General features: G+C 43.6%; 1 protein-coding gene across 1 annotated transcript in view; it reads right to left on the reverse strand.

The window, feature by feature from the left end:
- Positions 1-17,938, reverse strand: part of LOC145393726 (uncharacterized) — a 33,098-nt gene that overhangs the window by 9,165 nt on the left and 5,995 nt on the right. The gene's annotated exons all lie outside the window — the stretch shown is intronic.

Below are 17,938 nucleotides of genomic sequence, written 5' to 3' on the forward strand. Positions count from 1 at the left end.
CTTGAGAGCTCTGTGGGAAAGCCCGGTCTCGGCCGTGGCCTTCCTTAGGGACTCGGGGGTGTTCGGCCAGACTGCCTGGGGAACAACAACTACTACTACTACTACCCCTAGATTCCCCATGACTTATACATCCAGTGATGGCTTGCTGGTGCACCCATGGTGATGCATATAAATACAGGTCAAAATAATTTGCACCCTTGTTTGAAATGCAGTACTTCCAGACTCCGTGCAATCAGCTTGATTGAATAAACGAGCAGTACAGAGCTCTGAAGAGCACTCTCATGAGTTACTTATTCGGTGTGTGGATGGACACAGGGCCCACCAAGACATAAGGTAAAGTGGTGGTGGGATGAGGATATAGAAACCACAGTTAGAGAAAAAAGTAGATTTTCTGGGAATGGAAAAGGGATGGTAACAAAGATGAATACCTGACTGTTACATGTAGAGTAGAGTAAGAAAGGAGATACAGTCAGCCCTCGGTATATGACAGTTTGGCATGCAATAAATCAATAGAATCATGAAATAAAAGCTCAACCCAGTTTTGTGATAACAATGGTAAAATTCACTATTATGATAACTGTGGTGGCCACTTACAACAATCCTGTGTGTACATGGGAGTCAGAGGTTTGAGTCAAGAAGGATGCCAAGTGTTTACATTCACTGTGATCATCTCCCTTATGTGCCTGCAAGGCCACTGAAACACCACTGCTATCACCAAATAACAGTGCAAATGCATAATGAATAGTGCAGTGTGTAATATCAACTGGAGAGGGACCTTTTTGTGTGTGAAATGCTGAAACTTGTGACTTGGAAATCATGTCTGGCAAGGATGCTACCCCAAGTGGAAAGCATGGCGAATCAAAGACAAGTCTTAAAGGGTATTTTTTTTAAAGATTTTTAGGCTGAGTGGCTTTTGACTCCCAACGTGTCCCCAGTGAACCCATGTTATATCAACCTCATTACAGTATACGATAACTTGTTAAGCAATAAGTTTTCATTTGACATAACCCCATCACATATTGAGGCATGGCTGTATATAGAGAAAAGTCTAAGGCCCAGCAATTTCTGCTAGATAACCTAAATAGTACAGAAAGGTGGAATGTGGTATTTAGGGTGGCAAGGTGGCTAAACACGTCAAGAGAAAACCTGGATATCATAGGTGAATAGTGTGTGAAGAATGATGAAGGAAAGGTAGTGGATGATGATGAGGATATTAAGGATGCATGAAGACAGCATCACAACCAGTTGTTGAATGAAGAGTCTGACTGGAAGAAGGAAGGTTTAAAGATAGCAGATCCAGCATTTGACCCTTGATATGAGCATGCAACTGGTTGTGTGCAGTTGGGAAGGCAGTGGGTGTGTATGGACTAACTTTGAGATGCTGAAGGCCTCCAGAGACAGAGAAGCACGTTTGGTTACTGATTTGATAAATTCTACTACCGTACATATGAATGTGTTGTTCTAGATGACTGGCTAAAGAGTCCGACTCAATGTGTATATGGGTCCCTAACATGAGGAAATTATAAAGGCATTAAGCTTTTGGACCAGATAAAGAAGATAATGGAGAGTCCTGGAAGGTATGATAAGGGAGTGTGAATACTGATGAAATGCAGTTTGGGTTTATGTCTGGCAAAGGGACCACTGATACTGTACAGTATTCACTTTCCAACAGCTTCAGGAAAAGTATACAGGATGGAAAAAGAGCTGTACTTCATTTTTGCTAATTTGAGAAGACCTTTGACAGAGTTCCCAGAAAGGCAGTGAAGTGGACAATGGGAAAGCTTAGGATTGAGAAATGGTTGGTTAGAGTGATTACGGCAATGTGCAAGGGTGCTTGCACCCAGGAGAGAGTGAATGAAAGTTTGAGTAGGCTAATGAGTTTTCCATGACTGTTGGTGTGCATCAGGGGTCAGATTTATGCATTTTATTGTTTATCATGGTGCTTGATGCTTCCTCAAATTACTTCAGAACTGAACATCCAAGGGAGGTGCTGTATACTGATGACTTGGCGTCGATCACAGGAATGAGAGGGTGGAGGATGAATGACTTAGGAAGTCGAGATTTGGAATGGGGTACCAAGGTTTGAAAGTAAATGCAGATAAAACGAATGTGATGATACCTAGGCCAGGTGGCAATACTGTTAAAGGAGAGGGAGTGTTGCCATGTGTGTGTTTTTTTTTTTTTTAATGCAAGGAAGAAGGAACCAAAGGCCAGGAGCCTGCAAACTGTTCCTTCCAAGAAAAAACAAAAAACAAAAACAAAATACAGCCAAATTCAAGATCGGTTCACTTCGAGATGCCTGGACACACTGCGTTTGAAAGACTGGAGATCATAGGAAGTAGGAAATACAGACAGAGGGAGACAGTTCCAGAGTTGACCTGTTGCATAAATGAAGGACTGGGAGTAACAGTTAACACTTGCATTAGAGAGCTGGACAGAAAAGGGACGAGAATTTGTTGCTGGACGGGTGCTATGTGCCTGTTGTAGAGGTAGAGCGATGCAAACAGAAGTTCAGAGGAGCAGTGACCATTGAAGTAGCGACAGAAAAGAGATAAAGATGCAACAGTGCGGCAAAGATACAGAGGTTGAAGGGAGGCAGTAAGAGGAGGAGAGTTAATGAGACGAAAAGCCTTTGACTCCACCCTACTGAGAAGAGCTGTATGTGGGGAGCCACCCCACACATGAGAGTTGTGCTCTACACAGGGGTGAATAAAACCAGTGTATAAAGTCAACAACTGTGCAAGGGTAAAGAAGGTATGGAATTGGCATAGCATACCTAATCTCCTGGAAGCAGATTTTACAAGAGATGTAATATGATATTTCCAAGATAAGTCCCAAGTGAATGAAACCCCAAGCATATTCAAGGATGATGCAGGATTGAGCTGGATATCATTAAACATTAGTGGGTACTCCTGTGGAAGATTTTGTCGGGTTGACAGGTGTAAGAACTGAGTCTTTGATGCATTAAAAACATCAATATTATCTTTACCCCAGTCAAAAATATGAGCCAAGTCAGACATTAGGTGTGCCATAGCCTCATTCCTTGTTTGCTGAAGTAACTGCTGAGATGGACGTTGTGGGAACCAAATGGAAAGGTGAAGGGTGGAATCATCAGCATACGAGTGGACAGGGTTAGATGTACATCTTAGAAGGTCAGTGATGAATAAAAGGAAGAGAGTTGATAAGAGGACAGAGCCCTGAGGAACACCACTGTTGATAGATCTAGAAGAACGATGGCTGTCTACAACAGCGGCTATAGAACAACCAGAAAGGAAGCTATAGATGAGGGCACAGATAGAAGAATAGAAGCCGTAAGAGGGCAGTCTGGAAATTAAAGCTTTATGCCAGACTCGATCGAAAGCCTTTGAGATGACAAGTGCAATGGCAAAGCTTTCGCCAAAGTCCTGAAAGAAGGATGACCAGGAGTCCGAAAGGTAGGTGAGAAGATCGCCAGTGGAGCGTCCCTGACGGAACCCATATTGACTATCAGAAAGAAGGTTGTGATAGGAAAGATGCTTTAAAATTATTCTGTTAAGAAATGACTCGAAAACTTTTGAGACAAAGGATGTTAAGGCAACTGGACAATAATTAGAGGGTTGGGAATGGTCACCCTTCTTTGGGACTGGCTGAATGAGAGCATGCTTCCAGCGAGAAAGAAAGGTACAAGTTGACAGACAAAGGTGAAAGAGTTTACCTAGGCAGGGTGTAAGCACAAAAGCACAGTTCTTGAGGGTAACAGGAACGACTATATGCCTTGTTAGTACTGAGGCCAGTGATGGCAAAAAACCTACAATGCCACAATGGTGTGGGTAATGGCTCTACCCTGTGCTGTGTTTGTGATGGGTGGATACATAAGAGATGTAGTGGTATTAGAGGTAGGCACCATTGCTAAATTTGTGGGTGTCATATGTATAGCAAAGAACGGAAATGCAGAGAGACGGAGTAGGATTAATCTTGCTGTATGAGGTCTGCCCAAAAAGAAACTGAACTTTTTAAGTAGCACACCAACTAGCTGCTGTAATGTGACTGCGATGGGAGCTCTGTGCAGTGGCAGCTTTCAGCTTTAATCAAACAGTAGCTGCATCACACAATGTCACTTAGTTGTCGAGGTGCATGCGCTTGAGTGAACATGTGTTTAGTGAACATGGCGATTTTTTTTTTTTTTTTTTTTTTTTTTTGAGGAAGAAGGAATCAAAGGCCATGAGCCTGCAATAAGAGTTCCCTCCAAGAGAAAAACAAAATACAAGAGAGAGACAAATTCAAATATCCATTCATTTCGAGATGCCTGGACACACTGCGTTTAAAAGACTGGAGATCATAGGCAGCAGGAAATACAGACAGAGGGAGACAGTTCCAGAGTTGACCTGTTGCATAAATGAAGGACTGGGAGTAACGGTTAATTCTTGCATTAGAGAGTTGGACAGAAAAGGAATGAGAGTTTGTTGCTAGACGGGTGCAACACGCCCGTCGTAGAGGTGGAGGGATGCATGCAGACAGTTCAGATGAGGAGTGACAATTAAAGTAGCGATAGAATAAAGATGCAACAGTGCAGCTAAGAGACTGAGGTTGAAGGAAGTCAGTAAGAGGAGGAGAGTTAATGAGACGAAAAGCCTTTGACTCCACCCTATTGAGAAGAGCTGTATCTGGGGAGCCTCCCCACACATGAGAGTTGTACTCCACACAGGGGCGGATAAAACCCCTGTATAGAGTCAACAATTGTGCAGGGGTAAAGAAAGAACGGAGTTGGCTTAGCACACCCAATCTCTTGGAAGCAGATTTTGCAAGAGATGTAATAAGATCTTTCCAAGATAAGTCCCGAGTAAATGAAACCCCAAGCAGGTTCAAGGATGATGCAGGATTAAGCTGAATAATATTAAACATTAGTGGGTATACCTGTGGAGATTTTCATGGGTTGATAGGTGTAAGAACTGAGTCTTAGATGCATTAAAAACAACAAGATTATTTTTACCCCAGTCAGAGATACGAGCCAAGTCAGACATTAGGTGTGCCATAGCCTCATCCCTTGTTTGTTGAAGTGACTGCTGAGATGGGCATTGCAGGAACCGAATGGAAAGGTGAAGGGTGGAGTCATCAGCGTATGAGTGGATAGGATTAGATGTACAGCTTAAAAGGTCAGTGATGAATAAAAGGAAGAGAGTTGGTGATAGGACAGAGCCCTGAGGAACACCACTGTTGATAGATCTAGGAGAAGAACGATGGCCATCTACAACGGCAGCTATAGAATGACCAGAAAGGAAGCTAGCGATGAAGGCACAGATAGAAGGATAGAAACCGTAAGAGGGCAGTTTGGAAATTAAAGATTTATGCCAGACTCGATCGAAAGCCTTTGAGATGTCAAGTGCAATGGCAAAGCTTTCACCAAAGTCCCGAAAGGAGGATGACCAGGAGTCCGAAAGGTAGGTGAGAAGATCGCCAGTGGAGCGTCCCAGACAGAACCCGTACTGACAATCAGAAAGAAGGTTGTGATAGGAAAGATGCCTTAAAATTTTTCTATTGAGAATTGACTCGAAAACTTTTGAAATACACGACGTTAAAGCAATTGGACGATAGCTGGAGGGTTGGGAGTGGTCACCCTTCTTTGGGACTGGCTGAATGAGAACAAACTTCCAGCAAGAAGGAAAGGTACAAGTTGAGAGACAAAGGTGAAAGAGGTTGCCTAGGCAGGGTGTAAGCACAGAAGCACAGTTCTTGAGAACAACGGGAGGGACTCCATCAGGCCGATATGCCTTGTTAGTATTGAGGCCAGTGATGGCAGAAAATACATCAGCTGAAAAAATTTTAATGTCAGCCATAAGGAAGTCAGAGGCGGGAAGTGATAGAGGAACAGCACCGGAATCGTCTAAGGTGGAATTGGAGGAGAAAGTCTGTGCAAAGAGATCTGCTTTATCAGTAGATGAAAGAGCTCCAGAACCATCAGAGTAGAAAAGAGGAGGGAAGGATGATGAGGTAAAGTTGTTAGAAAGTTTTTTGGCAAGGTGCCAGAAGGAGCGGGAAGAATTCGAGTTGGAGAGCTGAGAGCATTTAGTACGGATGAAATTATTTTTAGCAAAGCGAAGAACAGACTTAGCACGATTCCGGGCAGAAACGCAAAGATGATGTGATTCAGGGGGTGGGTTGGCTCCCGTACCTTTTGTAGGCCCTCTCCATGTTGCGGACAGCATTAGAACAAGCGTGATTAAACCAAGGCTTTCTTGCATTAGTCAAAGGATATGAGAAAGGAATGTAAGCTTCCATCCCCGAGAGAATAACCTCCGTAATGTGCAAGGCACACTCAGATGGCTCCCGGCCATGGAAGCAATAATCATTCCAGGGAAAATCAAAGAAGTACTGCCTGAGGGCCTCCCAATCCGCGGCTCCAAAATGCCACAGGCGACGTTTCCCTGGAGGGTCCACAGGCCGTACCAGAGTGATAGGACAGGTTAAGGTGATAAGGTTGTGATCAGAGGAGCCCAACGGAGAGAAGAGATTAACAGTGTAAGCAGAAGGATTGGTTGTAAGGAAGAGGTCAAATATGTTGGTGCTCTCTTCAAGGCGGTCAGGGATACGGGTAGGGTGCTGTACAAGCTGCTCTAGGTCATTAAGGCTAGAAAAGATGTAGGCTTGTTCACCAGGTGGATCTGTGAAAGGAGAGGAGAGTCAAAGGTGATGGTGAACACAGCACAGAAGTATTTAGTCAGAGAATGACATGATAACTGAACACAGAGAGTAGAGAATTAAGAAGGTTCAAGTTCAGAGAGAGAGATTGTCCAGGTGCTTGAGGGTGCGAAAGTGGATGTATGTGGAATAACTGAAACAAAATGGAGAGGAGAAAGTGTGAGAGAATGGGAGTATGGATAGGGTATATGTGCAGGAGTAGGTGAGAATGAGAGGGCAAAAGAAGAAGTATGTATAGTTGTGAGTAAAAGATGGAAGATGAGCATAAGACAGTATGGATCACTTGGGTCAAGGATTGTGTGGGTAAGGAATACAAATGTGGGCGATTGTGTGTGTGTATGCGCCAATGCAAGATCGTGCTAGCAGAGTGAGAGAAGAGTCCTGGACAAAGGTGGAAGTGTGCATGGAAAACTTTGGAAGGAATGAGAGAGTGATTTTGATCGGTGATATGAATGGTAAAGTAGGGAATGTGAAGGTGGATGGAAGAGTTGGTGAGTGGCGTGTGCCTGCTGAGATAGATGAGAATGGCAGTGCATTAGTGGACATTTGTGCTGGGAGGGGGTTGGTGATAGCCAATACCCTCTTCAGGCATAAAATGATCCACAGGTATACATGGCGAGTGATGAGAAAGGTGGGTGGTGAACTAAATGAAAGGAAGGCAATGATTGATTATGTGTGTGTGGATGAAAGGATTTGAAGATGTATAATGGATGCAAGAGCTTATAGAGGCTGGGGGAGTGGACTTTCTGACCACTACTTGGTGGTGGCCAGAATTAGGATCCAAGTAAGATGGAGAAATAGAAGAAGGGAAAGACGAGAGGAAGAAGTAGTTGCGGGGAGAGTGGAAAGGTTACAAGAGGATGAGAAAAAGGCAGAGTATAAGAGAGAAGTGGAGGAACGATTGGGCAAATATAAATTGGAGCAGATGGGGGACGTGGAAGGTGTGTGCAGGATATTTACAGAAGAAATATGTGCAGCATGTGATGTGGTGTGTGGGAGAAAGAAAAGATGGAGGGGGGGTGCAAGGAACAGCATGGTGGAATGAAGAGGTGAGACAGGCTGTGGCACAAAAGAAGAAAGCATACAATGAATGGATGAGAAATAGGGGCGTGGAAGAAGTTGAGAGGCGGAAGAGAGAGTTATATGTAGAAAGAAAGAGAGATGTGAAAAGATTAGTAAGAGAGAGTAAGAAGAGAGTGGATGAGGAATTTGGAAGGAATTTGAGTGTAATGTGGAGGGACTGTAAGAAAATGTTCTGGAAAGAGGTGAAGAGAGTAAGACAGGGTGGAAGTGAGGTTAGCAGGGGAGTGAAAGATAAAAATGGTAGATTACTAGTGGAGAAGGGAGAAAAAGTGAGCAGATGGAGAGAACACTTTAAGGAATTGTTGAACATAGAGGATGGAAGTAATGCGAGTATAAGTGGCTGGGGAATGGCTGGGAGAAGGAGGGAGGTGAGAAGACAGGAAGAAATCAGTAGGATAGAAGTTGTGGAAGCAATGAAGAAAGTTAAACTGGGGAAAACCCCAGGAATTGATGGAGTGTGTGGTGAAATGCTGAAGCATGGGGGAGAGATAGTAGTAGAATGGATGTGGAAGATGTGCAGATTGGCCTGGGAGGAAGGTAGAGTCCCGGAGATTTGGAAGTCAAGTATAATTATTCCCTTGTACAAAGGAAAAGGGGAAAAAGAAGTGTGTGGTAATCATAGGGGCATTTGTCTTCTTAGTATAATAGGAAAAGTGTATGGTAGGATACTTATTGACAGAGTTAGAGAAAGAACAGAGAAATCAGTTGGAGAAGAACAGGGAGGCTTTAGGAAGGGAAGAGATTGTGTAGATCAGATATTCATTCTTAGAACTTTAGTGGAAAAGTTTCTAGAGAAGGGAAAGAAGTTGTATGTGGCTTTCATGGATTTGGAGAAAGCATATGACAGGGCGGATAGACAAGGATTGTGGAAAGTATTAAGAATATATGGAGTAGATGGGAAGTTGTTGAATGCTGTGAAGAGTATGTATGATGGTGCTAAGGCTGCAGTGTGTGTGGATGGTGAACTAAGTGAATTTTTCTCTTTGAAGGTTGGGTTGAAACAGGGATGTGTCATGTCTCCATGGTTGTTCAATCTGTACATGGATGGGGTAATAAAAGAGGTACAAGGTAGGGTAGTGGATGTTGAAGTGACCCTGGTGAGAAGGGATAGTGTTTGGAAACTCCCTGTACTGTTGTTTGCAGATGATACTGTGTTGTTGAGTGAAGACGAAGGGGAGCTGCAAGGCTTGGTGGATGAGTCTGGGAGAGTGTGTAAGAAACGGAATCTAAAGGTGAATGTAGGGAAGAGTAAAGTGATGGTCTTTGAGAGAGGTGAAGTCAGTGAATGTACAGCGAGGTTGGATGGTGAGGAATTGGAAAATGTGAGTACATTTAAGTACTTGGGTAGTGTGATGAGTAAGGATGGAGGTTTGGAGGGTGAAGTGCTTGAAAGGGTACAGCAGGGAAAAAAGGTTGCTGGTTCCTTGAAAGCAGTGATAAGAAACAGGGAAGTGAGCATGGAAGTGAAAAAGTTACTACATGACAGTATTGTGATACCAACTCTAACGTACGGAAGTGAAGCTTGGACGTTGTTGGAAGGACACAAGTCAAGAGTGAGAGCAGTGGAAATGAGTTATTTAAGAGGAGCCTGTGGAGTCACATGGAGAGACAGGCTGACGAATGAGGATATAAAGGAGCATTGTGGTGTGGATGTGGATGTGATAGGAAGTGTTATGAGGAACACACTGAGGTGGTTTGGCTATGTGGAGAGGATGGAGGGTGAAGGACTGACGAAGAGAATGTATGTGAGTGAGGTGGAGGGGGGAAGAGGGAGGGGGAGGCCGAGGATGAGATGAAAGGATGAGGTGGAGAGGTATTTGAGAAAGGGGGGTGTGAGTTGGAAGCAGGGCAGTGAAATGGAGGGGAACAGGGTGACGTGGAGGCGATTTGTTTGTGGCCACCTCAAACGGGATTGAGGCGTCTGGCAATGGATAGATAGATAGAAGTTCAGGAACATGAGAGTCAGATACAGACCGTCCTCATTATAATGATGGGATGCGTTTGGGAAAACCCACCACTGGGCCGGGGTATCGTTAATCAGGGACGTTACAACCTTGAAAGTATAAGTTATGGATACATTGGAGAGCCTCGGGTTCCCCCCCTAACCATGTCCAAACCCACCCAAATAAGTCCAAAAACAAGTTTCTAGTTCACCTAACCCCCCAAATAGCTTTAAAACAAGCTAAAACTATGCCTAAAAGCAGTTTATAACTCATCTAAACCTGAAAATAATATCTGAAGATCATAAAAAAAAAAAAAAAAAAAAAAAAAAAAAAAAAAAAGAGTCTGGGAAAAAAAAGTCAAAGTTAGTAAACTGTACTCCAAAATGACAGTGTTCACCCCACTTATAACTAAAACACATTAATCTAAGCTAAAACAGTTTATAAATCAACCTAAACACAAAATTTAAGTCTAAAATACAGTATCATCAAAATCGGTTAAAAAAAAGAAACCATCGGAGAAAAAAATCCTCAGATAACTGGGGACTGGCCATCGATAGGCAGGGAACGGTGTTAATTTTTTTATACTGCCATGGTGGTGTATTGTATAATGGTTGATTGTAAAACGAGGTATGCCTATATGTTGTTGCATACATATACACAACTACCACCATTGGCTTTGAAATGAGCATAGAGAAAGCAGGAGGATACAGAGAAAGATATGCCATCAGTCACTGCAGACAGCTGAGTCTTGGTGAGGAAGAGATGTTGAAGTTTAAAAGACTAAAGTTGGTGTTCAACAAAGAGAAAATTAGAGGAAAGGCCACGAATGTAGCAAAAATGAAAAAGTAAATTAGATACAGCAGTGATTCCAAGCGTCTCTTTTGGTTGTCACCGAGAGAGGGATGGATGGTGGGGGGTTTTATGCCCCCCCCCCCCTGGATTCCAAGGGTGGGTGTTGACACCACTTTTTTTTTTTTTTTTTTTTTATTAATTTAGAACAGGAAGCGTGGTGTGTAATGTGTATGTGGTTTGGTGTTGACATTTAGATGAACTTGTATAGAAGAGTATGCTGGCCTACTCTCTGTGTTACTGAAACAGTGAAAAAGTTCACCAAAAGGGGAAGGTCAGAAGCTAGTCTCGAGGGCTGATGAAACACGAGCCCTAGCTCTCCCTGTAATCAGCTTTCCATCCACCTTGGGAGTACCACCAAGCTTAACTGGTGCTACAGTCTACTCCCAGCAATCCTACCCTTAACGTTCACACCTCTCACACTCCGCATCTGGTTATCATCCTCTGTCTGTTGTAACAAAATTCAAATCTACCCCGTGCCCCAGCCGAGAATTGAACATATGTCCACTAGGACAGCAGACCACCCCTCAACTGACTTCGCCACTTACACATCTTCACGCAATCCTCTTGCAGCCTCCATATTTAGACTCCTGTTTTATATCAAGGCCTTCCTTGTGCCTGCTGCCATTCTTCCTTGAATCACTACTCTCTCTCTCTCTCGACCTTCTCTGAACATTTACCTCACAGTTTTTATTATTGAAGAGAGATACTTAAACTCATTCACTATTTTGTCTCTATCCTGTCACCAGTACATCACACTGAAAGTCACCTTTTCTTTCAACAACCATAACTTTGCCCCCTTTTTACTTTCAAACCATGCCGATCAAAGACATTCACAAAATGCTGAATCAGTCAGCAAAGCTCGGTTCACTATTTGCAAGCAACACACACAGGTGAGCAGTCAAAGGAACAAGAAGTCTGTTCGAGGAGCTCTGTCCATCTACCACTGCCTGGGCATTGTTGAGGGATTATTACCTGTTTCTATCTTTGTTTGGATTAATATTTAGAGTGGTGAAGTGTGACCTACATAGAGATTTGATGTCCTCTGCAAAGTACGATAGCTGAGGGAGACTGACCATGGTCAGGGAAGGTGGTAAACATATGGTGACACGATGCGGAAAAAAGACAGTATTTAAGAGATTTGACATAGAGGCTAATGTAATATGGTCCAGACATTAATGATGTGAAGCAAGAAACTGGAATTAGATATGGAAAGTGTGAAAACTGAGAAAAAAAAAAAAAACGGAGCAGGTGTATAAAGTGACAGAAGTTTTGAGAAATGCCAATCAAACTGCCCAAAGGCGAATAAGTGAACTGCAAAAATAAAACAGAGAACTAAGGAAAATTCTATGTGAGAGTGAAAAGAAAACTGAGAAAGTAAATACGGCACTGGAGGTGGTGCAGAGGATGTACGCAGGATTGGCAGTAGAGGGTCGCAGAGAGATAAATGAACTGATTATCAACTGGACTGACAGAGACAATGGTACAGCAGATGGAAAAGAACCAAAAATCAATGGAGAAGGAAAAAAGGAAAATTAAAAAATGACAATTAAGATTTTGCCAGAGAAAGAGAAAACAGTGAGAAACACAGTAGAGAGGAATAAATGTGTGGTTATCTTTGGTGATGTCAAGAAGGAAAAGAATATCAGGACATGTCAGGAAACAAGACGTGATGAACAAAGTCAATCAAATACTTAACAAGATAAATGTGGAAGAAAGGCAATGGCAGTGGGAAGTAAAGTCATGAATTGGACTGTATAAGAGAGGTGAGTTGAAGTCCATGCATACTAAGTTCAAACATGAATAGGTGATGAAGGAAATACTGTGTGTATCATAAACAGAATCACATGAATATACAATAATAATAAGAAATTATTTAAATCATTATGTAAGATAAGACAATGAGAAGATATGTGCTGGATGCGAGAGCACACAGAGTTGGGGATGTGGACTCTGACTACAACTTAGTACTGGTGAAAGTCAAGGTACAAACATGCTGGATGAATTGTTATTGTTTTTGAAGGCTCCAACATGCTTGCATGCGTCGGCCTTGATCACCTAATGGCGGCTCTCCATGCTGCTCAATCTCTGGCAACTTCCTTATTTAGTCCCTTAACCCTTAGGTCACACTCAATGACCTCGTCCCAGATCTTTTTCGGTCTACCTCTCACTACCCTACCCCCAGCATCAACACTTCTCACTTTCTGCACACAATTATCATCCCCCATCCTCTCCACATGCCCACACCACCTCAATCCACCTCTCCTCATCACAACACCAATACACTCCAGTCCCATCCTACCCCTCAATTCTTTCATCATAAACCTAGCCCCCCACGCCTTGCACTCAAGGACACACTGCACATCCACCTAATCATTATCATTTCTGTACGCTTGAGCCTATGAATATCCTCTTCCTCTACTGCCCAGATCTCACTACCATACAGCATTACACTCCTAACACATGCTGCATGCAAAGATCCTTTAGCATGGAGGGAGAGCCCTCTCAACATCAGGTGTGGCAACAGCTCCCTGAACTTCTTCCAACCACTCCTCACTCTAGCCACAGAGCTAGCTCCAGCCCCACCTCCAGCAAAAAACGTCTCCCAGATAACAAAACTCTTCACACACTCAAGAGACTCACCAGCAAGTTCAATCCTTTCACACCTGGCAATAACCACATGCTCTCCCCGACACACTGCACACATGAAATCAGCATTATTTTGCAGTCTACCTCTAATACCACTACATCTCTTGTGCATCCACTTATCGCAAACACTGCACAAGACAGAATAACTTTCCGTGCCCCAGTGACAAATCACACATGATCACCCTCCCTCTTCTTTAACAGTACCACCCCCAGCCCTCGATACCATCGCTAATGTTTTATCTGCATTTACTCTTAAGCCTTTGTTCCCCATACCATCTCTCTGCTTTCTAAATCATTCTTCCGCCTCCCTTTCGTTTTCTGCAACCAACACCAAATTATCAGCATACAACATCTCCAATGAGAGTCCATTTCTGAAATTATGTGAGAGGGCTTCAAGTATCATGATAAACAACAAGGGGCTCAAGACTGACCCCTGATGCACTCCAACATTCACTGAAAACTCATCACTCAAATCTCCATTCACACCTACCTGGGTGCGAGCACTCACATACATGACCCTAACGACCCTAACGAGCCACTCCTCGATCCCAAGCTTTCTCACTGCCCACCTCACCACCTCTCTAGGGACTCTGTCAAAGGCCTTCTCCAAATCAACAAAAACAAAGTACAGCTCCCTTTTCTTTCCTATATATTTTTCCTGAAGCTTTTCAACATTGAATATGGCATCAGTGGTCCCACTGCCTGGCATAAACCCAAACTGCATCTCATTAATATTCACTCTTTCTCTAATCATACCTTCTAGAACTTTCTCAATTACCTTTATTATCTGGTCTAAAAGATTTTTGCCTCTATAATTTCCTCTTGCCAGGGCAGCACCCTTCCCCTTGCGCACATTTACAATTACACTCATCAGCCAATCATCTGGGACAACACACTCATATATAATTGTATTTATTAGGTCAGTGACTAACCTCACTACTATATCTCCTGAGGTTTTCAACATTTCAGCAGTCAAGCCAGACACACCTGTTACCTTCCCCACCTGCATGCTGCCTGTTGCCCCACTCACAGTAGCAGCATCAATCAAAGCCCAAGGGCCAAACACTGGATCTGCTAGGTCCAAAACCTTCCTTGGCCCAATCAAACTTCTCATTCAATAACCAGCTGTAGTGCTCTCTCCATGAGTCTTTAATATCCCCACTGTTCATCACAACCCTTCCTTCATCGTTCTTCACTCATTGCTCACCTGTGATATCCCTATTCTTCCTTTTCATCTGATCTGCCATCTTAAAAACCATATTCTTCCCTTCCATACGATTTAGGTTAAATAAAAGTCTCAGTGACTCAGACTTTGCCCTGTAAACCTCTTTTCTAGCCCTACGCTTGGCAGCCAAGTATTCCTCTTTGTTACCATCCTTCTTCCATTCCCAGCAAAGCCCACTTTTCTCCTAAACTGCAGCTTCTACATCCTCATCCCATCACTAAGTCATTTTATGTCTTGGTGGGCCTCTTGTCCATCCACATACTGAATCAGTAACTCTCAAGAGGTTGGTCTTGAGGGCTATGTACTGTTCATTAACACTTCTGTCCACGTCTCCCTGTTCAGCCATCATTCTCCTCATCTTGTACAGAAGGTGTCCCTTACTGCTTGGTTCTTCAACTTTCATATTTTCCCTCTAGGTGCATGGGTCCTCTTTTCATCACCTGCTCCTTAAGCACCAGGTCACATATCAATACTCTGTGATGCTGCACACACTCCTCGCTCTCTATAACTTTAACATCCCTCATTAAGCTCCTATCAGCTCTTCTGACCAAGAAATAGTCTATCTGCTGCTATTTCTCCCAGACTCATATGCAATCAATCTACTCTCCCATTTCCTAAAATGTGTGTTGCACACAATCATGTTCATTGCCTCCCCGAACTCAAATATCTTTTCCCCTTCCTCATGTCGTGTACCATATCCACATCCCCCAAGGACTCCTTCATATCCTTGTGCTGCTTCACCTACATGACCATTTAAATCTCCCCCAATACTACAATCTCATCATCCCCCGTACCACTTACTATACGTATTAAGTCATCCCAAAATCTATCCTTCTCTGCCTCACCCAAGTCTGCTTGTGGAGAATATGCTGATACAATTGTAAACACCATCCCACTGGGCAAAATTTTCACTACTATTATCCTGTCACTTACTCTCATAACATTCATATTCCACCCATTTCTCACTAACCAACACCCCCACACCCCCATATCCATCTATTCTACCCTGCCAAAACAACTTATAGCAGCTATCCCTTAAAGCAATCTTTCTGGCCCATCTACCCCTATACCGGACTTCTTGCACACATCCCACATTCACCCACCTCCTACTTATTACCTCAACCACTTCCCCCACTCTACCCCTCAAACTTCCCACATTCCATGATGCCACTCTGATCCTCCTGGGTGATTTAATGTTCTCAGGCTTACTTTGAATTACATTCTTTAGCTTGGTCATAATCAGTAAAATAAGAAGGGGAGAGACATGCCACAGGCCACACCCACTGCACAGTCCCAGGCCTAGGCAATGGATCTGGGACCCCTAGCCCACTAGCCTTGACCAGTGGCTGTGGTAATGGCCTCAGGGCACCCTGCCAGGACAGCTACTGGGACACCCTCCAAGCGCGCCTTGGCACTGAAACAGCCCCGTCATTATCCCCTGCCGTGCTAATTCTTCTCAACTTGATTACCTTCCCTGAGTCATTGTTTTAGGACATTTTAATATTTAATTGATTTTTTGTCATCAAATCAAGTGTTTCTGAGATTGAACTCTTCATCACCCTCGTCTTTTTGTAATTTATGCCTCTTAGGTGGGTGTGAGGGCGGCAATAAGTCGCTAGCACTGTGGGAGGTAGACGGGCATGAATCCGCCATTGTTGGGCTACAAATGAGAACTAAATTACTAAATACTGTATGTGGTATTTGGCAACTGTGGTGTGGCAGGGCTTGGCAACAGCTCCTGGTGGCGTAGAAAAAAACTCAACGTTCCCATGGAAACCACTGACAATTCCTCGTTCACGAAATTATGGCGCGGAGACCTATCGCCTCACATGAGGTGATCAGCGGGGCCAGGGGTGGCCAGCATATCTGAATTACTGAATACTGCTTGAGGTATTTGGTAACTGTTGTATGGCAGGGTTTGCCAATAGCCCTGATGGTGCAGAGGAAGAGTCAACGTTCCCATGGAAACCACAGATGCTTCCTCGAGCTTAAAATAATGGCGTGGAGACTCATCACCTCATATAAGGTGATCAGCGCAGCCAGAGGTGGACTGCATATCGCCTCATATGAGATGATGAGAGCAGCGGGGTTATACACCCATTGATTGGGCGGCCACCTGGGGTGCTACTCCCACATACGGGCCCCTCTCTATTGGGGGGCAGAGGCAGCCTGGGAACTGCAGTGCCCTGTACCCTCTAGCACAGGTTTGAGCCCCATCTCACCCTGGCTCCACAATCTATGCTGGTGGAGCCTTCGTCATGCCTCCCCTCAAGAGGTCCGCCATTAGGTAGTGGGGGAAAAGTTATCTGGCCGCATGCCCTTGCTGGTGTCAACCCCTGTGATGTAGTGGGGTACGTCGTGTGTTACGTAAAGTGAATGTGGTGTAGTGTATGAGATACTTAGAGGAAACTCATGCAGTAGCCCTTGATATTTCTAAAGCTTTCAACACAGTGTGGCACCGTTCCCCGCTATCCAAACTCCCTTGTTATGGACTAATATCTTTTGTTCCTCTGCTTTCCTCATATCTCAGCAACAGAAAAATAAGAGTAAAAGTAGATGATGTATATTCCAACTTCCACTTAATTAATGCCGGCAGGCCGCAAGGATCAGTTCTAGCACCAACCCTATTCCTAGTTCATATTAATGATCTCTTATCTGTCACCCACAATCCCATCCATTCCTATGCAGATGACTCAACAATTTACAGTTCATTCACACTCAAACACCCATTTACAAAGTTTAATATCTCTAACTCTCAACTCAGTGCAGCATTCTCCATAAACCAAGATTTATCTAAGATCAATGAATGGGGACAAAATAACCTTGTCTCATTTAATGTTAGTCCATCCATTCATCATCAAATCCTATGTCGCCCCACGAGAAGCATAGAAGCCTGGGACTAGGCAAGTTGGTCCTGGCATTTAAGATGAGAGATTTAATGCTAGTAAAACCAAATATACACAGTACAATTTACTAATAGACAGATATTGCCAGATTTGTATATTAGCTTCAATGCTACTAATATTCCCATCCTCAAAAGTATAGAAATTCTAAGTGTTTCACTTAACAATGCCCTCAGCTGGACCTCTCATGCCAGATCGCTTGCTAAAACCACCTCAAGGAAACCTGGATCCCTGTACAGAGTCCATAACTTCTTCACTGACAAGCAGTTGGCTATAATTTATAAGAGTTATGTGCGCTCTCAGCTAGAATATTGCTCACCCCTGTGGAATGGATGTCGATAGGTTGCACTCAAACAACTACACAAAATTCTGAACAAAGCTGTTGGAATAATTAATAACCCTGTTACTAAAAATAAACTACCTCCCCTACAAGTAAAAAGGAATGTTGCCTCCCTTGCATAATTTTACATGTACTATTATGACAAATGCTCAGACAAAGTTGCGTCCATTGTGCCCCCTCTCCATGCCTTCCCTCGTGCTACATGGGAATCTGGTAGTGCCCGTGACTGGAATGTCACACAGCCATATTGCAGAACTTCGGCCTATCGGAA

Source organism: Coenobita brevimanus, chromosome 25 (genome assembly GCF_032717465.1).
Source record: "Coenobita brevimanus isolate Jiangsu-jjx chromosome 25, ASM3271746v2, whole genome shotgun sequence".
Classification (NCBI taxonomy): Eukaryota; Metazoa; Arthropoda; class Malacostraca; order Decapoda; family Coenobitidae; genus Coenobita; species Coenobita brevimanus.